Source organism: Ixodes scapularis, unplaced genomic scaffold, assembly GCF_016920785.2.
Source record: "Ixodes scapularis isolate PalLabHiFi unplaced genomic scaffold, ASM1692078v2 PGA_scaffold4__175_contigs__length_147842914, whole genome shotgun sequence".
In the NCBI taxonomy this organism is placed as follows: domain Eukaryota; kingdom Metazoa; phylum Arthropoda; class Arachnida; order Ixodida; family Ixodidae; genus Ixodes; species Ixodes scapularis.
In genome coordinates this window covers 29,536,450-29,555,152 of record NW_024609879.1, presented here as the reverse complement: position 1 = coordinate 29,555,152, position 18,703 = coordinate 29,536,450, and the positions used below count along the sequence as shown (strand labels likewise).

The 18,703-nt window shown below is 43.0% G+C and overlaps 1 pseudogene; it reads right to left on the bottom strand.

The window, feature by feature from the left end:
* Window positions 1–18,703, bottom strand: part of LOC115331067 — an 89,901-nt pseudogene that overhangs the window by 10,061 nt on the left and 61,137 nt on the right.

Below are 18,703 nucleotides of genomic sequence, written 5' to 3'. Positions count from 1 at the left end.
AACAAAATATGCCGCGTATTTTGATATCAGCTGCGTTTCTATTTGCCAATATTTCTGAGCCAGGGAGACACGCAACACGTAATGTTTCTCCCAAATGTTTGCGGGAAAGGTAGGTTCATCTAAGCATACTCTGTTGCCACTCGTGGGTGTTCGCATGATTGTTTAATATAAAAAAAATAGTGCGTGTGCAGGCGAGCTAGTGAAAATTGATCTCAATGAAAAACCTGAGACTGTGCTGCACAAAAATAAAGTAACTTTTGAGTCAAAGGAATATACAGCACAGGAGAAGGACTCTGCATGTACATAGGCGTCTATGACGACCCGTCGCCGGATTCAACCTTGTGATCGCTTGATAAGGACATGTGATTGTCTACTAACTCTCGTTGCGCGTGTGTAGAAGTTGTACGAGCTTCCGGTCCCGTCGTGCAGCCAGTGAGGCTGAACGCCGAGCATCAGGCTGCAAATCGAGAGGGCTTCGATTCGGTTCGCATGGTAATATGAATGCATTTTTATTTTGAATTGATTTCTTATCAGTACGCTTAAAATGCTTATGTTAGTGATTTATGTTGTGATGGCAACCGTGTTGCAGTTTTTTATAACTTTATCGCAGCATTTGTGCCTTCTAATGAAAACAAGCCCTATAACATATTCCTCTTTAATATGATACCCTGTGGTGCTACGTATACATTGGTTGTGAAATGAACTCGTTTTTTTATTTTCTCCGCTAATGTAATGAAGGATATCTGGCGCGCCAAAATAGATGCCTGAAGAACAATTTTGACCAACTGGGGTTTTTGTAACGCGTTGTTGGCATACTAAAGTCGCGTGTAACTGAAATATCAGTTACATGGCTCCTTTTTCCGTAGTAAGCCTCTATCAGATTACGGGCACCTCGGCCTGGAATTAAACTAGCTACATGTCGTACCGAAAACTGGCGCTTTGTTTCGGAGCCATCGAGGTGGCCAAGCATTTGAAGTAGCTTCTAGGTATATATATATTTGTTAAATACATTTATATTAACCGTCCCGATTATTGTTTTCATGTTAAGCCAAGTCCCAGCCTCGTTCGCGTATAAACGAAATGTAAAACTTCACCCTTGTGCGTACAACGATTGCAACGTTTTACTGTCTAGCATTTATTGATGTGGTATGCCCAAAACAACTGCTTCGTGGGGATTCCTTTGACCTCCCTTCCCCGGTGGCTGTGATAACGGGCGCGGGTCGGAACGCTCGAGCTCCTTCGCTGTGAGCTCCGACTGGTTCGTGAAGCGAAGGGCCTCCCTCTCACTCTTTTCTGGATGCGAATGGCTGCTGACCGGGGAGGTGGTTTTGTCTCTTCTTTTCCCGGTTTCGGGAGGGGGACTCGTCCAACGACATCGAAAGGGGAAGTGTTTCGGTGACCTCCCCGATACTTTCTTGATCTTTTGCTTTCTGGAACACCGCGCCGGGCAGGTGAGGACCTTGTCTTACCTTGCCGGCGCGGGGGGAATTTCGCATGAAGATGTAGCTCAGTTTATCTAGGAGTGTCCATTAAACGCTCTTGGACTCTGCCCTTACCTGTGTCCTTTCTTCCTCAACCAAGGACGAGAGATCAGACCGTGGTGCCCCAATACGCTAACTTTAGAATACGCGGATGGGGACAACAAATAATAATCACTGAGACGTCGGGTGACCTAAGAGAATGCCAAGTCAGCGTTCGGCTGGTGTTGGTGTTCTTCGGGGGGAGGGGGGAGCTCTTTTGTTACCCTCCGGCCTGCGTGAACAATGCACGCTGCTTATGCCCAGCTTAGCACAAACGCCCAAGTGAGTAAAGCTCGCATTCTCCGACGACTTTTTCCCGGAGAGATCTGGCACTAAGAATAAACGTCACCTCGTTTATTGTTAATATTTTTACGTTAACCTGGGGGCAAGTTCACAGACTTTTTGTTTGGTAAACACCGAGGTGTGGAGACAACAAACGGGCCAATATTCAAGGTTGAGGCAAGTAATTCGATCATTGGCATCGACGGAGGAATTTATCGAAACGACCGGCGGTAGTCGCGACACGTGTCCACATTTGCCAGTTGTGTGGTTACAATTTTATCATTCTTGGCGACTGTACTTAATTTTATTTTACTTATTTACTTGTTTCTATATATTCACCGAAACGTGAGGGGGCCTTGACTAGTCAACGTATGTTGGCGATTCGCCCAAGCGTATTTTTATGCACCCTTGTAGAGACGAAAATATTCTCTACTTGAATTTAAACAAAAGTTTAATTTGTGCTTTAATTTACTATGATTTTCAATGTAATTAGTATTGCAAAGAAACATGAGTACTGAAGCAACGTGATTCCTCTAAAGCACGTTCCTACATTTGTTCCTAGAGTCACTTCTATACGAGATGCCTATTTTCTTAAACATTTAACATCATGTCAAATATATTTGGGATACGTAAAGGCAAGAAAGCTTAATTAACTCGCTACCAATTGTTACAAATAAGATTGTATTTTTCGTGCTCTCTTGCTCTAACTGAACTGTGGCCATAAGTGGGAGGGAGATTCTTTTCACCACTTAAGCTATGTCTGTAATTAGAGCGCTGTAGAATGAGAAGTTGGCGTCAAGTGATATCTCTATCATAGCGCCGTAAAATCACTCGTGTCTTTCAAAAACGCAAGTATTATAATCTGCTTCACCTTTACGTGGAAATATTATTTACCTCAACAGTACGTTTCATCGCGGTTAAGTTATATACATGGGCTGATAACTACAGCCTGTAAAACTAATGTTTTATATGATCCGTGTTTACCAGGGCTATCGCAAGAGTCCTGGGCACCAGCGGCATATACGGAAACCACAGACACTTAAGAACGCTGTACCAACACTGTGTTTACTTTCTGTACTAACTGCCCATTGATTGTAAACTTTCTACGTTGATTGTAGCCAATACAGTTTATTTACGGAGCCGATCGAAACTAATTGCATTTTCTATATACCAGAAACGTACTCTTTCCAATATGCTATCTAGTATCACTAAATTCTAAATAGCTACTGAGAAAATGACAACTAAAGCCGGTGCTAAAACATTAAACGCAATTTTCCGACTCTGAGTACATGAAGTCACTGGTAGGCTTGAACTCGCTGTATAGAAACCGTGTATGTTGAGAATAATTGTTCCTACTGCTGAGCAGGTGACGATGTGAGCTTCCACATCAATACTTACGCAATATAAATTAATTTTAATCAGGCGGAAACTATTTTTCCTATATAGCTAGGGTACCAATTCATGCCGTTTATTTCACACGTTCAATGTTGCGAAAAGAGACTCAGTTTTCAGTTTGAAGAAAAAGGTGAGAATCAAGATTAAAAGGATTCATTGCAAACACTTGGCAAAAAAATGTTCTGGCCTACCTTTACAGTTACTAGCAGCCAAACCTATTGCTTTGTTAAGCCAATCTTTTGTCATATTAAAATAAGAAAACAAATAGTGGACCTGTTGAGATGTCAGCATTAACTATAATATTTTGGAAAATATAGAAGGCGAAATACTGGACTTAGGTGTCTTTTGTTAGGTGTCTTTTGTCTTTGCATTTAACACTGCCTTTCCTTTAACGATAGTTAATATAAAAGCGAGTCAAGATTTTTTTTAATAACTACTTTTTCTCAGCTTCACGCGTCCAAAGCCCTCTATAGCCTGCTTTCAGATAAGTTCGGCCGACCATGCCCGGTTATCACTTTGAATTTTGGCAAAATAAAAAAAAAAATATATATATATATTTTTGGTCGATTCAATGCGGAGAAAAAAACAAAAACTAATTTTGTCTCGCGAAAAATTTAGAGTTCATCTCGGAAAAAAATTTTAAGCGCAATCAGACCGAAACGGTTTTTGTGGATATGGCGAATTTGCCATTTCGGGCACCTCCCCCAAAACAACTGCTGCGGCTACGGGTCTAGAAATATTTAATAATAAAATACGCTTAGAGGAAATTTACTTAAATTAATTACCGTGGAGTAATGGCGCGGTTAATCAGCAAAAAATAATCGCAAACACGGCACAATGCGCAATAATGCGGATGTTTTGTTTTTTCGCATCTATACATGGTAGGATTTTCAAACACTGCCAGCGTGTTGCCATTTGTTACTTTAAGAGTGCAGCTCTTAGGCGCTCATTTCCGGGTTGAGCGGCGTCGCCGTCGCCGTCGGCGTAACCGCGCGGTCATTATGGGTAAATGTCCCCGCTAAATCTAGCCGAAAAATTCCCCCGCTATATCTAGCGGAGAAAATTCCCCGCTAAATCTAGCGGAAAAATTTCCCCGCTAAATCTAGCGGAAAATGTTCCGCGCTAAATCTAGTGGAAACATTTCCCCGCTCAATCTAGCGGAAAAATTTCCCCGCTTAATCTAGCGGAAAAAAATCCCGATAAATCTAGCGGAAAAAATTTCCCTCTAAATCTTGCTTAAAAACTTCCCCACTAAATCAAGCGGAAAATTTTCCAGCTAAATATAGCAGAAAAAATTTCCCCGCTAAATCAAGCGGCGAAAATTCCCCGCTGCATCTAGGGGAAAATTTTCCTTGGTAAATTTAGCGGAATATTTTTCTCGAGGTCACGTGACACCCCTTTCCCCCCCCCCCCCCCACCCCAAGGTAAATGAGACCCCCCCCCCCCCCCCCCCCCCAGAGAACAGGTGACCCTCAGTACCCTTCCCTCCTCCTCCTCAAGAGCTGTGCTCTAATTCGGCGTTACAGGGAGTTGTAAACGGCTTCCATTTTTTAATCGCTCGCTAAATATTGGTTTCCTGGTTAACGATAAGAGAATACAAAACGCTGAAAAGGCGCCATTTTACTAAATGCGTATTCCTTTAAAAGTCATATAAACACATTTTTTTAACTGTTCTATGATACGTATAAACTAACAGAACCTTCCAAAGCATGTTGCCTCAGTTTTGTGATTTTGAAGTTATAAATTGAGAAATCGGAGCAAACTGTACCGCGAATAGGGCGTGTACATACCCTTAATTGCCGTATTAATTATTATTACAGGGCGTAACGATGCACCGGGGTTGTCAGAGGGAAACACATTGACGGCACACATGCAGATGGTGATTTCAAATACATAATTCTGGTTGCGGTTTAGTACTAGTTTAAAAAAAAAAATGAGCGTGGCCCAGAGGGGTCCTAAGAGGTTGTCATGTCGCATACTTCCCAGGAACTGCTTTCAATAGGCAGTGAGTAGCGTGCTACAATGTAGTTTCCCTTTGTACGTCACGTAAAGAAGTATGTTGGCTTGCTACGACTTTGCACGCGAGTGAGACCACTGACCCGACGAGTCTGCCGCCCGCAGGGGATGTCCACAAACACCCGAGACCACCGGCTTCCTGGTGAAATAAACTGCCTTTTTTTTTCGGGAGTGTTCAAATTTTGAATAACGCTGTGCAATACGATTTCAAGCTGAATTCCTATCCCCGATTTCTGTTCATTTCGCGCTGACTTTTGACTTTCTACATTATACTCCTTTCATGTACCGCGTGATCAAAGTGATGATTGCGTTGACAATCCCTCTAACATCGTTTGACAAAAAGTCAAAGCGTAGTCGACGCCACGAGTCTACAGGGCGAATTAAACAACGCTAGAAGTGCAACGTCACGCCGTTAGCTCCCTTTTTGTGCGACGTCCTTCCCGGCTCAAGTCATCCAGTTCGGCGACTTCGCAGACAGTATACGCGTCTGTGGTTTACTGTATTCTAGTGTTTGACTGCGCTCTGAACTCAGAAGAAATCAGGCACGTAGCCAGGGAGAAGGCCCATGGGGCTCGGCCCCCCCCCCCCCTTTCCGAAATCTTCCATTTTGCTAGGCCCTCCTCTCCCCCTCCCCCTCTTACAGCCTTTTGTCATAAGCGGGTCCCCCCCCCCCCCCACCCTCCCCAAAACAGAATGCTGGCTACGTGCCTGGAATAAATTAAGTATAGCTGGAATGCTAAAATTTGCGGATACTAAACAGAGACGAAAAGCTTCAAGTGGCGTGCACATTGTAGTAAAGTTGACGTTTGTGGCTAGCTGGTAGTCTAACATATTTAAGTATTTAGCGCACACAGTAGAGAAATGTACAGGAAAGAAAAGGCGCTCTTTTCTGTCCGGTTCTTCTTCGCTGTGCGTTGTTCGCTAAATACCTTAAAATGCGTACACATTGGTTTGAATCTTTTTTATCTGCTGCCTTAATGTTTGTGATCATATGCACTTAGATTTTATTTTAATTTTTAAACGAAGACTGTTTTAAGACAGAGGAAACAAAAACATTCTCTAAAACATATCCATATAAGAGGAACCTTACTTGCCCTACAAAAATCCTCATGTGTTGCAGAGAACAGTGGGAAAAAAACCTTCATTTTTGCCGCCAAGTGAAGGTGCCATCAGATATCCCGACGTCGTCGAACATCGTTCCCATGTCACGTTTGGAACACGGTACGATGGAATGTCCCCATCGTGACGCATTCCTAGTCTGTGAATAACAAATGCCGCTGAAAACTGTGAAGTGTGAACCACACCAAATTCACACTCTCACAAGCAGATGCATCACGGGAAGAATATGTGAGTAAATACATTTCCACATTTCCATCACACCAAAACATAGAAGTTTTATATATTCTAAACAGATAGTTATTGCTATATTCTCATTAAGCATCAAGACGGCTGTTGTTACGCCGTGGTGCATGCTTAAAATGTTATCTCTGTCACCTTAATTGTTTTTAAACTGTGTTATATATTTAGATCTAACAAATCTACATCAATCACGCACTTTTAAAACAAACCAGTTACACTTGACATTTATCTCTTTCCTTTACTGCGTATTGTCATCGTAGATCACACATCGCGTCTGGCCGGTTTCTTTTTCATTGTTTGTGCGTTTGCGCGTGAATCGCTCGCTTTCCCAAGCTACGATTATGTGCGTGCTGGGCTGAGGAGTTCGCACGCTGGGGTGAGTACTCGAGAATATTGGAGTGGTGACAACGTAGTGAAGCGGGAGAGCTGGTTCAAGTTGAATATTTCTTAAACCCAACACGGAGGCTACAAAGAGGGGACAAACAGAAGACGCGTATAGGCCGACCTGTTGTTTCCATACAAGACCACGCGAGGTGTGGGCAGTGCGCGTCCGCAGAAACCAGATTCGCGTGAAATGGAGCGTCTGCACATGCGCCCTGCCAATAGCAGTGGCACCTCAGCGCCGCGACATCACCGTCGAGTGTTGACGTATAGACTCTGTTCATGGCAGACGCCCGCAGGCGGTGCTCCAGTCTCTGACGTCCCAGAGAACTTCCGGTTTACAAAAAGAACGATCAAAGCGCACCTTAGGACCCCTGCTCGAAATGTCGATGAAACGTTAAACCGCCAGTTCTCAAAAATAAAGCCAAAAAGAAAAAACGCAGAGGCGTAATATCTGGTAAAAGTTTTCGAATATTCTTGTGCACCAACTTGCGTCCTCCGATATGTTAAACTATACAGTCGAAGGCCCTGGTTAAATGTTCTCCGACTTTGTTGTCCGTATAGAAGTTATGCTTCCTTGCAGTGGTAACGTGAGCAAGATCGACAGGCTTGCAAAAAACGGAGCAACCGAAAGTCGCTTGGAACGTAAGCGGCAGTTTATATTGCCGCGCGCCCAGCTGGCCAAGTAAGCAGCGCGCACGTGGCCTAACGGTTATCGCGCCTGCCTTCCATGCGAAAAGCCAGGGTTCGATTCCTGGGAGCGACGCATCTTTTGTTTATTCCTGCAATTTAGTGTTCTGGAAAATTCGAGAATCATGTTGGGGGGGCTTGTTCCAGGCCCGAATGTTCTACGCGTCGAACCTTCTATGCCGATTATTTCAGAAGCCCACGCGTGTACAGTCGGCACGGAATGAAACGCGAACAGTGGGTGCATGGTTTTCGCTAGATGCTGCACCACCTGCACCACCTGAACCAAATGGGAGCTGCAAGAAGATCGCTCCTCCTTCGATGTGTTAGACTCTTGCTCAGTGCATCCAAAGCTTTGGTGTTGTGTCTCCAGGTGACTCAGCGTGGGTCGAAAACCATGTGTTCCATGTTCGCTTTTCATTCCGTGCCGACTGTACATAAGGGGCTTCGCGTGGCGAGTCAGAGTCAGTCTCGCCCCCGCGCTCGATCCTGCCGTTTCGCCGACATCGACGCCCGCGACGCTCTACTGTTTTCTTCTGTTTCCTTTTTATTTTTGGGCACAAGTTCGCCTCATTAAACGTTTAGCTTCTTCAGTTAATATCGCCTCATCACTTGTCACTCATGACAATATCTGTAAACACCGAGAATAGTCTACAGTCATTAACACGGTGAGAATGGTGGTCCCACCACTATTGGCAGATGTATGAACACTCCTCTCAGAGACCACTTTCTCGAAGCAAAATGAGTATCCAGTGGCACTCTCCAGCCAATTGTGGACCAGAGCCGCATTTGTTCAAACTATGAGCCGAAGCTATCGAGAAATACAAGGACAGACTTGGAAGATAAGTAATTTAATCATGTGGGATGGCCGGTGATGATTTGACGCTTGCCTCGCCTTTTCTACGGTTATCCAAGATAGGAATAATTTTTATGTGGCAGGTGTGAAGTAATCCCCTTCTTTTTTTTCTTGGTTTTTCCTTTTTTTCGGTTTCTACGAATACATGAAGGGATAAAAACAGAGACTTTGAACGAAAACACAACTTCTTTCACTTAGCAGCAGGATAAAATAGACGAAATAAACTAATCACAATTAAAGATTTCAACCTTCTGGAGGGGGAAAGAAAGGCAGTGGGTGAAGGAAAGTGAAATTTACAATAAATTTAAGAGTTTCAAAAAGCAGCAGTTTCACGACGAGGTGTTAGTAATCTGGCCATTTTTGGTTTTTAGGGTTCGAGTTTTGTCTATCAACCATAATTGTCACGTGTGAGAACCGGAGAAGAGAAAGAAGAGGATATCTGCAATTTTGGTGACAAGGAAGGGGAAGGAAAAAGAAAGAGGAGGACGACTACCCGGCGGACAGTGAGGGCAGACGTGCTTGGAAGAGCTCCGCAAGACCAGGGGGTCGATTTCGGCTGCGGTCCAAAACCGACCCTACCCGTAGCCGGCTACGCTCCGAGATTCGGTCGTCGCTACGAACCAGACATTGTCCAGGACAGGACCCATCGTGGCACCGTCCAATCAAAAGGTCGTGAGTGACTTAACAACGGAGACTCGGGATTTCGGAAGGGACCGATCGTGACACTCGTCCTTGTGTTCCTTTTTTTTTAAGCTATACCTTGGCTATTACCAATTTTTCTCTTTCTTTCTTATAAGTTCTGTTAAATAAATATATATATATATATATATATTTAACAGAACTTATAAGAAAGAAAGAAAAAAATTGGTAATATATATATATGTATATATATATATATATATATATACAACACGGGCACTTCACACCATCGTACGTGGTCTCCGAGGAGGATATAAACGAAATTGTGCAGATGAATGAAGCGTACTTAATCCAATTAATTAAAGAATCCAAGTTTCCAGGAACCCGCCGAAAGCCAAAAAACGGCGGACCCAGGATTTGAACTCTGGGCCTCCCAATGTCCGGTCGGGTGTGCTAACCACTACACCACTCCACCTTGGCTTCCTGGCGTTTCCTACCTGTCTTATTAATGCACAAGAAACGAAATGTATCCAATCGGAGGTGTTCTGGAAACACACGCCGCCCCGTGGAACGCGGTACGACGCTTAGTGTCACGTGGTACGTGCTCGTTTGTGCTCCAGAAATCCTCCCACTGTTTGTCTCGCCCCGTGTACATGTAGTAGTATTCTTTGTTTTATGAGCTTTTAGAGACACGGTATCATCATCATCTGCGATAATGAAGAGCCACGTTATTGAATATACAACACGGGCACTTCACACCATCGAACGTGGTCTCCGAGGAGGATATAAACGAAATTGTGCAGATGAATGAACCGTACTTAATCCAATGAATTAAAGAATCCAAGTTTCCAGGAACCCGCCGAAAGACAAAAAATGGCGGAGCCAGGATTTGAACTCTGGGCATCCCAATGTCCGGTCGGGTGTGCTACCCACAACACCACTCCACCTTGGCTTCCTGGCGTTTCCTACCTGTCTTATTAATGCACAAGAAACGAAATGTATCCAATCGGAGGTGTTCTGGAAACACACGCCGCCGCGTGGAACGCGGTACGACGCTTAGTGTCATGTGGTGCGGTACGTGCTCGTTTGTGCTCCAGAAATCCTCCCACTGTTTGTCTCGCCCCGTGTACATGTAGTAGTATTCTTTGTTTTATGAGCTTTTAGAGACACGGTATCATCATCATCTGCGATAATGAAGAGCCACGTTATTGAATATACAACACGGGCACTTCACACCATCGTACGTGGTCTCCGTGGAGGATATAAACGAAATTGTGCAGATGAATGAACCGTACTTAATCCAATGAATTAAAGAATCCAAGTTTCCAGGAACCCGCCGAAAGACAAAAAACGGCGGAGCCAGGATTTGAACTCTGGGCCTCCCAATGTCCGGTCGGGTGTGCTAACCACTACAACACTCCACCTTGGCTTCCTGGCGTTTCCTACCTGTCTTATTAATGCACAAGAAACGAAATGTATCCAATCGGAGGTGTTCTGGAAACACACGCCGCCGCGTGGAACGCGGTACGACGCTTAGTGTCATGTGGTGCGGTACGTGCTCGTTTGTGCTCCAGAAATCCTCCCACTGTTTGTCTCGCCCCGTGTACATGTATTAGTATTCTTTGTTTTATGAGCTTTTAGAGACACGGTATCATCATCATCTGCGATAATGAAGAGCCACGTTATTGAATATACAACACGGGCACTTCACACCATCGTACGTGGTCTCCGAGGAGGATATAAACGAAATTGTGCAGATGGATGAACCGTACTTAATCCAATGAATTAAAGAATCCAAGTTTCCAGGAACCCGCCGAAAGACAAAAAACGGCGGAGCCAGGATTTGAACTCTGGGACTCCCAATGTCCGGTCGGGTGTGCTAACCACTACAACACTCCACCTTGGCTTCCTGGCGTTTCCTACCTGTCTTATTAATGCACAAGAAACGAAATGTATCCAATCGGAGGTGTTCTGGAAACACAAGCCGCCGCGTGGAACGCGGTACGACGCTTAGTGTCACGTGGTACGTGCTCGTTTGTGCTCCAGAAATCCTCCCACTGTTTGTCTCGCCCCGTGCATATGTAGTAGTATTGTTTGTTTTATGAGCTTTTAGAGACACGGTATCATCATCATCTGCGAGAATCAAGAGCCACGTTATTGAATATACAACACGGGCACTTCACACCATCGTACGTGGTCTCCGAGGAGGATATAAACGAAATTGTGCAGATGAATGAACCGTACTTAATCCAATGAATTAAAGAATCCAAGTTGGCTTTGGCTTTCGGCGGGTTCCTGGAAACTTTGATTCTTCAATTCATTGGATTAAGTACGGTTCGTTCATCTGCACAATTTCGTTTATATCCTCCTCGGAGACCACGTACGATGGTGTGAAGTGCCCGTGTTGTATATTCAATAACGTGGCTCTTGATTCTCGCATATGATGATGATACCATGTCTCTAAAAGCTCATAAAACAAAGAATACTACTACATGTACACGGGGCGAGACAAACAGTGGGAGGAGTTCTGGAGCACAAACGAGCACGTACCACGTGACACTAAGCGTCGTAGCGCGTTTCACGCGGCGGCGTGTGTTTCCAGAACACCTCCGATTGGATACATTTCGTTTCTTGTGCATTAATTAGACAGGTAGGAAATGCCAGGAAGCCAAGGTGGAGTGGTGTAGAGGTTAGCACACCCGACCGGACATTGGGAGGCCCAGAGTTCAAATCCTGGCTCCGCCATTTTTTGGCTTTCGGCGGGTTCCTGGAAACTTGGATTCTTTAACTCATTGGATTAAGTACGGTTCATTCATCTGCACAATTTCGTGTATATATATATATATATATATATATATATCAGTGTGTCGAACCGAAAAAAATACGGGTTCGGTTACGGTTCAGGTTCAGATAAATTTATTTTGTTCCGGTTCAACTAATTTGATCCGCGAACCGGTTCGCGAACCGGTTCGGGGCGCTGAACCGGTTCGCGAACCGGTTCGGAGATTATAAATGACAAATTCCAACATCAAAATAAATTACAAATAAAACATCTGAAATCAGCACATACGAAACGGGATACATCGTAGTGTAAGGCTCAGGGATTTCTACCAGGAATGGTTTCTTTATGTGCACTCAAAGGTTACCTCACCGACGTTTACGCATTCGGACTTCATCTAATTGGGTCCGACGCAGGAGCTGTAAAATCCGCGACCTCCTTACAAACCCACTTACAAGCAGAACTCGCTAACTATCCCGCCACCTCGGCGTGTAAGCAATTGAAGGAACAGTGGGGATAAAATACAGCTTTCTTTATTTGAACTAGCCTTCGGTAACTCAAAGTAGACCCTGAAAGAAGTTTTTATTAAACAAGATACGGAATATGAAAAACACTTGACCGAACGCAACGCCAGAAGGACGTAATAGGATAAATATTAAAATAGAAGAGTTCGCTGTCTCACAAATATGTTAGCTTCTAAGTGCCTATATAAAACCGGATGCATTATTATCAAACTCCACAGCCTTTTCTTTTTCTCATTCCGATGGAAGCAAGCTTCAAGAACTTGCGCGTTCTAGAAACGTGTTATGAAATGAGCACACAGCAGCATTTAGGATTTACGAGATTGTAAAAAAATGAAATCCCGTGACGCGATTTTTTTTTTTTTTCACAGCCTTCCAATTCTTTTTTTTTCCGTGAAAGTCGCGACCAGCGCAATACTGGTTCCTATGTCAAGATTCATGGATGCAGCGTTTTTCAAGATTCATGGATGCAGCGTTTATATTCCTAAGACTGAGTGGAGAAGAAAAATATGTAAGCGAGGTGTGTGTCAGTTGACGGCACTTAAAAAAGAAATGGCATTGATAGCACATTCATTGTCAACAGCGCGTGGCCGAACCGTTTTGACAAGAGCTTGTAACCGTTATTTTTTTCCGGTTCAGTTCCGGTTCGGGTTCATCGCGATAACAATACAACGCTTCGGGTTCGGGTTCAGTTCCGGAAAAAATACCGGTTCGGTTCGGTTCCGGTTCGACACCCTGATATATATATATATGTATATTTATATGTATATTCTTATTGTTATCGTCGTCTCGCCTCATTATTTCGCGTGATGTGCCGGGCGAAGGTGACAATAATAAAGATGTAAAATATCTTCGTTAACATTCCCCATGACTAAAAAAAAGAGGTTGTGTCTTTTTTCGCCGTCCTCTGTGTTTTTATCGTGTCACGTATTCGCATCTTATTCACCTAAGCGCTCGTTTTCAAGTAATAGTTCTAAATCTTTCTTCCGTCCTGATTCCTTTTCATTTTCTTTTGATAACTGAGCAGTTCGCTTACGTTCTCCTTTTTGTCTTCTGCCTTAACAGACTTATTTCTCACGGGTTTCTTCTTTTTCTGCAGGATTTGTTTTCCCTTTCCAAGGAGTTTCGTATGCCAGGGAAGGGAAGGGCTAACGGCAAGGATGGTGGCATCATTAAATGTCTGTTGCTTGTTTAAATAACTCTACTGTTCGTCCTCGTTCCTACATGTTTTATTCTTCAGTGTTGTTTCAAATCATCTTTATCAACCCGCTGTAGGTTAATTTTCATTTTGACGTTTCGTTTTGATTGTCTTCCATGATGTGCCTTCAGCTGGCTCATATAGGAAAATTGGTTTTGGTTATTTTCTAGCGATATTTTGGTTCAATATATCAATAATATTATAATTGTTTTATATATATATATATACATAAACTCGTGAAATATTGTATGTGCAATAGTTGTATTAGATAAAAGTAATTGTGTTGACCTATTTATAATTGGTAAGTCCACAGATTTTTATATTTTATTCATTGTGTTATAGCAATATCAACTCTGAGACTCACCGGTACATTAAATTCGTTCGGTAGGGCACTTAGTAGAATAGTTTCAGTTAACCTAAAGGTGAGTTCTGCAAGACTCAATTTCATGTAGAAAACAAGTATATAAACAATTAATATAAATATACGACATTTTATTCTTTGTTAATAATTGTTCTTATGCATCATTCAGAAAATTCTGCTTTTAAGAAAGCCTTACCAGTGAACAGAACTATCAGATAATAATTGCAAAAAGGCTTACATGTGTCCTATCTCGTGAGCAGCAGCGGAAACCATGGAGTATGTATGAGCGACATCTTCCACTATACCGAAACGCCACCGTTCTTTGCAGAGTCCGCCAAGGTATGCGAGACCTGAGCGAAAAGAAGAAAAGGCAGGCTTGTTGATTTTTTTTTTTTGCCAAGTCTCCGAAACAAAACATAATTCAGCGATCATCTTAGTGACATATAAGAATAAATAGAGGGGTATTTCCTATGCTTTACAGATTAAAAAAAAAAAAGCTGTGAAAGCTACATTTACGCTGTATGTGCAGGTTACTTATCCTGCCCGGGGGACACAGGGGGGGGGGGGGGGGAGCTAATCGTAACAATCAGTCCTATAATTAAATATAATCTGTTAGTTAACTATTTAAAGAGTGAAATTAGACATAAGGTTCCAATCAGAAACTTACTGATCATCATCGGAAACCACTAAATCAACTTTTCTTAGGAAGAAAAAAGACAGGGGCAGGCGTTTTGCGGCGTTTTGAGAAAGCTCTTAATATGAACGCGTTCCTAGATTCCGGTCTCTTATCGGAGCGCTTCTTTGCGCCCGCTGTCCTGCTCCCCAGTGGTCGCGGCGCGAAACAACCCCCTCGCCTCCCTCGTAGGATGGAGGGAAGTTGGGCGCACGTGTGTTGTACGTCGCAGCCACTGGAGAGCAGGGACGCGGCGCAAAAATGCGCTCCAGTAAGAAACCGAAACCTAGAAATGCGTGCAAATGGAGCGTTTTTATGGAACGACGTAATATGCTGCCCATTCGTTTTACCCATCTAGAAAGAGTGTATTTAGTTGTTTTCGATTATGGTCAGCAAGTTTCTAAGTGAAGCCTCATTAAAATTCACTAAATAGAAAAAGGTAATTAACAAATCTTGCTTAACTAACCGACTGGTCGCTACGATTCCCCCTATCCTATGTCCCCCTAGCCGTAATACTCACCTGCTCAAAGCGCATAAGTGCAGGTTTTGTGGCTATTTTCAAAACTAATCTGTAAAGCATAAAAAGAGCACTTCGTACTAAGGATACGTCGAACCATGTACATCTGATGTTTTTGGAGGGATCATAAACTTTGACTGCTCGGGAAAAGAATCTAAAATAGTGGCTTCAACTGAAAGGCCTGGGTTGCGGCATTACATTGAAACTTTCTGGACACTACTCGACGGCTATTCAAATAACAGAGTGCAGTTACGCTTGCAGTAATGTGCGACTGACGTGGTCTTAAGGTTGGTTCTCACATTGGCGTTCGGCTGTTATCTAATGCGTTGACTCATTTTGTTCCACGGTACGCGTTGCGCAGACTTGATACTAGGTTGGGTCAGTTTTGCAAATAACACTTGAACAGTTACGATCGTGCAACCAAAATCCCGGTTAGACTACACCTTTACAAGTAGCCTCCGTCAGATTGCGCACCTCGGCCGAAATTCAAACCCGCCTTTGAGCTGTTTTTTTTTTTTTTTTCTTACAAAACTACTTAACGCTTTAAATCATATAGTTATTTTCGCGACAAACAACGCGCAGATAAAGGTAATCTTTTTTCTCCAAGAAGTTCAAGGCTGTCCAAGCGGTGTACCTTCTCAGATGGGCGAAATAAGGCCGCATACAGACTTATTACACTGACTTCAGTTCCAGTAAAGTACAGCCTCTCGGGTAGCGTATCTACATCAGCAATAGCAAGTTTCAGCATCTATTAAAAAATATGGCATGCAGGTCCAGGATTATGAAATAATCAATTATGATTTCAACGTGTTTTCCTACAGGAAAGCGCCTGATTCCGTGTGGTGTCGTCGTAAGGTTGTAAGTTTAGTAGATTGCTTGAGGATATCCCAGAAAAAAAGAAGCGCGTCCCTGCATTATACATGTATGCGTTTCAAGGCTTAATGTGTCTTGCATAAAAAAACAGTGGACACTCCACGGCGTTCAATATTTCACCTATGAAGGAAGTTTTTTCAGGATATATACCCGTATGTAGTTTAAAGAAAGATGTAGGTATATGAACTTGAAATAACATATTTTTAGCAAGCAATATAACGTCATGCCCTGAGCCCACATGCAACGCTGAACGGTGCCCCGGAAAAAAAAAAAAGACGGTTTAATAAGGTCTCGAGTTAACCACTTTTATTTGGCGCTTGACAAATACACCGAACACAAACACACAGACAAAAAATAAAATGCGTCAATTAATTCGCGAAGAAGGATACCTATCCTGCTTTGCTTACGGCAGCACGAACAAACGACGAATGAAAAAATCTCTACTGGCAATTTGGTCTGGATCACAGCGAGCAGAAAGGAGATAATTTATTTCAAAATGATAATAATATTGTTGAGTATGTTTACAGAGCCGGAAGTTAGTCAGCCTCAATGGTTTTCTGGTGTCTCAGCTGTAGAAGATAAATCTGGCCAGCGAAGTACAACCACTAGTCTGGGGTCTTTAATGTGCACCACACAGTGGTGAAGCATAACCGCACGCAAATACGACGCTTATCCACATCGAAGTGGGTACGGGTGGAGATTGAACCGAGGACTCTTAGGTTCCGCAGTAAGAGCTTTCGTTCCACGTGCTCCCAGCTGGTAGCTGGTGTGTATATGATAAAAACATGCGAAAAAGGCCCTCCTTTTCTGACGATATAAGATAAAGCGCCGCTAAAGCCTATCACGAGACCTAACATGTAAAAGGACGCTACAAGCAGTAGCGCGCCAAAGTATTGGGAAATCCTACCTTTACCATTTTTCTGGACAAAAGTGGACTACTAAACATTTGGTCCTCTACTGCGCACCAACGGAACTCCCAAATATTCAGTTTGCGTTGGCGTAAAAGTGATACTATTGAAAATATTAGTTTCCATAGCCCACGCGCTATGGTAAAGACGACAACACGTTTCCCATTTGAGAGTCGCACGTGATACCTCATAAAATAATTTAAGTTTCATCGCCACTTCTGAAATGCTTGCCCAACCCTTATAAAATAAGGCTCCGACGTCTGAATACGCGACCAGTTTGGTCTCTCTTTACTCAGGAGCTTGGATCTGCGTATATATTGTTCTTACGAGCATTTTTACAAAAAGCCTCTAAAAAAACTTCTAAACAATAGAGGCGATATTGCGGAGCCTTGTTTCACGGCAAACAATACATTATTGCGCGTTGTTGTACGTCCGCTAATTTGTGCGGTACATCCGGTGTCCGCCATTTGAACAAAACACGTAATAAATTCGCCCATATTTATACGTTTTACTATTTTATACCATGCACAGTGTTGTACGCGATTGAAGGGGAGATTGACGATAGTGTTGTAAGCGATTAAATGTTCGGTGTTATACAATACACAGTGCGTGAGATGCTCCTACTGTATAAGTTGTCTTTTGCAAATTATCCGCATGCTTCTTCCTGACCAGTGTCAAGGGCCCGAGAACAAGTCAAGCTGCCTACGGCAGCTTTTTGTTTTCCTTTTAGGGCACCCGTCATGATCGATGTAAATAAATAACGTTATTGTTAAAGTGATTATTAACGTTAAAGGTCTGAAGCAATGCCATCTCATTAAGATACACTTCACACAAGTCTAATATACACCTTGCGAAGTAAATGTTTGTTACAGTACACCTTCCTTTAAGGGATCAGGTCTGGTGCCCTCCGATTATTTCACAAATAACCTCCTGTAATATTCCGGCGAGAATTTGAATAAATTCTTTATAGTCCACTTTATAGGCCGCTATTGGTAAATAGGTCTTTATAGTTTTGTATCTTTTCATTGTCACCGACAGTTGGGATAAGCACAGTACGCTTTTATTTATAAATGAGGTTGGCAGTTTGACTTGCGTGCATGCAATACCATTGGAGGAAGGAACCCAACCATGACGTTTTTGCAATTCTCATATATTTCCGCAGTCAAATCCTGGGGTCCTGGAAGCCGTTTAGTCCGAAAATCATAGATTGCGGGTGAAATTTCCGCCACGCCTAATGGCCCTTTTAGCCTATCCTTTATCTCGCCATAAAGAATACGCATAACCGCCAGATACACTTGAAGCTTTGCGACATTCTCATGTCCCTTCACCTGAAAGAGATTAGTGTAGCATTCAATGTAGCATTCAAAGAATGCTATCTAAATGACTTCGTGAACACTACTTGAATGACCAATGCATTCTGTTTGGTTCTGTTTCAAGTTTTCTTCTGTTTACATGTCCAGGCTGTGACCTTAATGCTTTTTAGTGGGACGCTCATCGAAAGTATATCTTTCGGCACAAGCGCGTGCAAAGTCAACTCTATAGACTTTTTTTTTGTGGTGTCCATCATGTTTAATTTTGATGTAGCTGAGTTGGGGCGACGCATAAAATCACTTTATTTGCCAATGGAAAGGCGCAAGATATCTATGGGTTTGTGCCAATAGTTGCACTTTTTCGTTGGCTATGCGTTTTTACTGTTGTTATGCATAAAAATTGCACTCTCGCTTTCGTCGCCCAACCC